We start from the raw sequence: 4,902 nt of genomic DNA on the forward strand, positions 1-4,902 counted from the left end.
AAAAAAAAAAAAAAGCCATTACCGGCCTACCTACTTACCTACCTAGGTATCTATGTTCCTGTCTGCCTGCCCAGCTTACTTTCCAACTGCTCACATCTTATATCCTTGGTTCAGTCCAAGTGGACACCACCGTCCATCTCCCATCCTCTTAATTCCTACTGCAATGTGATCCCCATACTTTTCAATATCTTCATTTGGCTCTTTACTATCCACAGATCTAGGCAAAATTCAAAACCAACTCTGCCCACAGAACTATTGTTATATATAATATAATAATTATTGTTATTATTATTGCTTATTCCCTCTCTGTCCCACAATCTTCACTCCTACATATGCTATCACTCTGTTTCTGGGGGTTATCTTTTCATCTCTCCCTCACCTCTCCCCAATCCCTTTCTGACAGCATTGTGCACTGTGTTCTTCGTTTCAGTTTGCCTGACACAGTGCCAAGCTCAACACTGGCTCTCACTAAAAGCTTCTCAAGAATTAATTGTCACCAAATGCCTTTTGAAGAATGAAGAAGCCACTTTTCAATTTTACATAAATTGGAAGTTTTACCCAGCTTATCCCTTTGACTGGAGAAATCGCAACCTTGTTTCTCTATGTATCATACAGTCTCCAGGAAAAGACCAAGTAAGATAGTGAAATTATTTAATAAGAGAAGCATATTCCAAAAGGGTAGAACTTAAAGACTGTGTGTGTGTGTGTGGGGGGGTTGATGGGCAGGGAGGTTGGACACATATAGTAGATAATTGTAGCATTTAGAAAGTTATTGTAACTTAATCATTGTGACTTTTTAATCCATTACAAGTCTTCCTTTGCTTTATTTTTTAGTTTGAGTGCCTAAAAATTAATTTTCTGATAAAAAAGATGGGAATATAAGTGGAGCTAGGAGACTGTGATTTGATCTTCTATCCTGTGGCAAGTTATTTAGTCATTCTGGGCTACAGTTTCCTTCACACACTGGAGAGACCCCTGCAGTGCTAGCTTCCAAAAGTCTGAAATGGAGAGGAGAGGAGATGAGAGGGAGAGGACTTTCAGTTTGATATTTTGGGGGGATACAAAAAAATGCTGAGGATTTCAGGTTAACAAAGATCATATTCTTAATTTCTGAGCACAGTAAAGGTATATAACTTAAAAAGAATCCATATGTAAAAAATGTCCAAATTTACATTTTTCAAAATGATGCCTTCACATGAGATAAAATTATTAACAACACATATGCCAGTAGCCCACCCTATCCGCCAGAATGTTCTTAGCCATCCCCCACGCTCATATACCATTTACTTCCGTAACACAATCAGGTTATTGTATAGACCTCATTTGATAGTAGTGGATCCAAACAGTTTTGCCTGGATGTCTTAGGCTCCTGTGTAGTTGAATTAAATCATGAAATGAATTGAGCATAGGTCTATGATGACCTGTTAACACATTTCCTGGTTGTCACTAACTGAATAAGCCATTCTCCTTTCTTTATTTATCCTTCTGTATTAAATACTTATGACTCATTGACCTTCTCACCTATGCTCAATCCATTTCATGATTTAATTCAACTACACAGGAGCCTAAGACATCCAGGCAAAACTGTTTGGATCCACTACTATCAAATGAGGTCTATACAACAACCTGATTGTGTTACGGAAGTAAATGGTATATGAGCGTGGGGGATGGCTAAGAACATTCTGGCGGATAGGGTGGGCTACTGGCATACGTGTTGTCTCATTAGGATAGAATGAAACACCAGAAGGAAAAACACTCAACCAATACAACAAAATATTATCATGAGAGACATATCTCACTTTACTGGAGTTGTGCTTCCAAAATTTTCCCAAAGATAGTGAGCATCTGGGGACAAGAATTCAGATTCCATGGCTTAAAATAGAAATTTCTACTAGATCTCACTAAGTGTAGGACTTGATGAAGTCTTAAAGCTAGGTAAAAGTGGTTTCAGGATAATGGTATTCCTGGTCAATGATCTTGTTCCAGTCATGTTCAAAAGACATGGACCAAACTGTAGGGAAGCATTGCAGCTAATCAGATCAACTAGGAACAAGGTCATCTGAACATTTATTAAATGCACACCATGCTTCTGACATAAAAGAATAAAAACAATTTCATGATAGGTAGAGACCTTCAACACAGAATGCTAGGGAGCGATGAATAGATTATTGAAAGTTTCATGTTTGTAAGCAAAGTGAGTGTGTGTGTGTGTGTGTGTGTGTGTGTGTGTGTGTGTGTGTGAACTTCATTCTCAAAGGAAGACATATAACTTTCATTATATTCTCAAAAGGGTTAGTGACTCCGAAAAGGTTAAGAAACACTGATGGAAGAGTAGTCTATTTTAAAATTGAGCTTAAACGGAGTAGCATTCATTTAAGCCAAATGTTACACCTAATACAACATGGGTTGGGTATAATAATCACTAGTATTCAGGATGTTAGCCTTGAGACACGATAAAAACTTACATCACCAAAGAAGTTTAGTTTGAATGTATTTTACTTAACTGACCTACAGAAATGTATCAGGCATTTAGAAATATTTGAATATTGAATTAAATTAAGGAGAGGTTTCTGAATTTGTTTAAGCTGGTTGAACAGTCCTCAGTGTGGTAGCAAGACAAATTCATGTGGGAAGAATACTCATTGTTTGAGGGGTGCAGTAGGGTTGGCAACAGCTGTTGGGTGGCAAAGAATGAGGCCCTGACAGAATTTTAGCAGTCGTATGGTCAGCAGGGATGAGAAGCCTATTTGGCATAAAATAGCATAAGATTGAAGTCTCTGGCTTGGGTACATGAATTCACAGTAGGCTATGAAAGAATTACCAATAAAGACAATAATGAAGTTGACTCAGGATGTGTTAGTTTTAAAGGCCTATGGGACAGCTATACTTCACAGCCTTAGATAAGATTTAGAAGAGAGCTAGGTATGAGACAAGTGTTTGGGAATCATTTGAAGTGACAGTGGCTTGAGATGGTAATAAAAATACGAGGAGGGGCCCTCCCTGGTGGCGCAGCGGGTTAAAGCACAGCACTGAGAAGCTAAAGCCACCTCCGCATGAGTTCGATTCCCGCCTGCCCCGGAGGTGACCACATGGCGAGGCAGACCTCTCCTGACCCGCCCGCTGCTCCCCTCAGCAGTGTACCTCGTTGATCTGCCTGTTCTGCTCCCCGCTCTGTCTCTGGTGAAGTCTCTCACTGCCCCTGAGTCTCTGGCCTGTACCCCGTCTGTATGTACAAATAAATAAATCTTTAAAAAAAAAAAAAAAAAAAAACAAGGAAATAAGAGGGTAAATGTTTTAGCAGTACCCAAAATTAAACTGCACAGAGTGTTGATGATTTTAAACTTGACACCTGTATTTGTGCCATAAATTTCTGAACCAAACTATACATATCAGATTTGATTTTATACCTGGGGCCTACCAGAGTTCTTTCATAGCAAGGCTCTAATTTCCATGAAGATAGTGCATTCCTGCCTGCCTGGGTTCAGAATGGAGAAAGAGTTTGCCTTGGCAACCAGGTTCAACTGGAAAATATTATCAAGGTGTCACCTGATGCCACAAATTACTGCCTGTGTTTTAGCCACGTGAGCCTGCCAGCTGCTGAACTAGCAGAGGAATATGTCATGGAAAGAACACTAAACTGGGAGTCAGAACATGGTGGTGTGAGTCCAATTTCTTCCTCTTCCTGTTTTTGTGACCCTGAGCAAGTCATTCAACTTCTAGGACTTATATGTCCTCCTTGTCAACTGCCCTCCCAACCTCAGGGAATGTTCCATGGAACATGGGTCTTTCAGTGATCCTATGGGCAACCAGGAAACATCAGTGAAGAATTCCTAGAACAATGCATCCCTAGCCCACACTTGGCTCCTCCTGGGACCACCTAGGAGGGCCTGTCACTCTTTTCCCTCAACCTTCATCCATATATGCTTGACCCCACTTTAATTATGGTGCAAATGTTTGTCCTCTCTGCTCAGTGGAAATGCCTACAGTGTAATAGATGTTTTGTTCTCTTTTTAGCCCTGAGGCCTCACATACAGTAGGTACTCCATAAATAAGTGAATAAACTATTGTTAAGAGTGAGCATTCACCTGTATCTGTTCCCAGGCCATGGCATTACTTTAGCTGTCTGGGAATCAACCTCAATGATAGACCACAGACTTTGTAATGTGGGTACTTGGCTCAGAAGGGGCCTCTCTTGTCAAATTCCTACATCTATTATTTATCATGTACAGTTATTAGAAAGGCAGGAATTATGTCATTTCCCAACCATATTTAAGTTTACAATGTAAAACTGCCCCTCCGACTAAAAAATATTATCACTGACATCAGTTGGCATTGACAAATCCATACTGGATTCAAGGCTGTGACAAAAAGGAGAGGAAAATGAAAGTGGGAAAGTGGGCTATGAACCCACTCTCTGGTGGAAAGGACCCAGAAACAGAATGGAATCTCCCATTTCACATTCCTGAGGAATTATCTTAAACCCTCCATGATCTGTTATTGTACCTCTAAAATGGAAATTATAATATTCAAGTATCAGGGTTATTGGGAGGGTTAAATGAATCAGGAACATAAAAGCACACTGCCTTGTCAAACTAGGCAGTGGATGAAAGCACATTCTTCTCCCTTTCTCCCTTTCTTCCTTCTTGCCTGTTTACCTTTCCAGACCAAAAAGAATCACATACATCCATTTGTAACCAGGATTGACTTGTAGATTTTTCTCTTTATCAGGCAGAAGGGAATCAGAGAAATCTGCTTGTTTCGGTGGTCTCCAATCTTTGCCTCACACTGAAATCACTTGGAAAGCATTAAGAGAAATCCTAATGCTTAAGTCACATTCCAGAGCAGTGAGGTGGGGAGGTTGGAAGACTGTAGCCAGGGGGTAGGATGTATCACCTTGCACCC

Source organism: Condylura cristata, unplaced genomic scaffold (genome assembly GCF_000260355.1).
Source record: "Condylura cristata isolate star-nosed mole 26May11 unplaced genomic scaffold, ConCri1.0 scaffold00018, whole genome shotgun sequence".
NCBI lineage: Eukaryota > Metazoa > Chordata > Mammalia > Eulipotyphla > Talpidae > Condylura > Condylura cristata.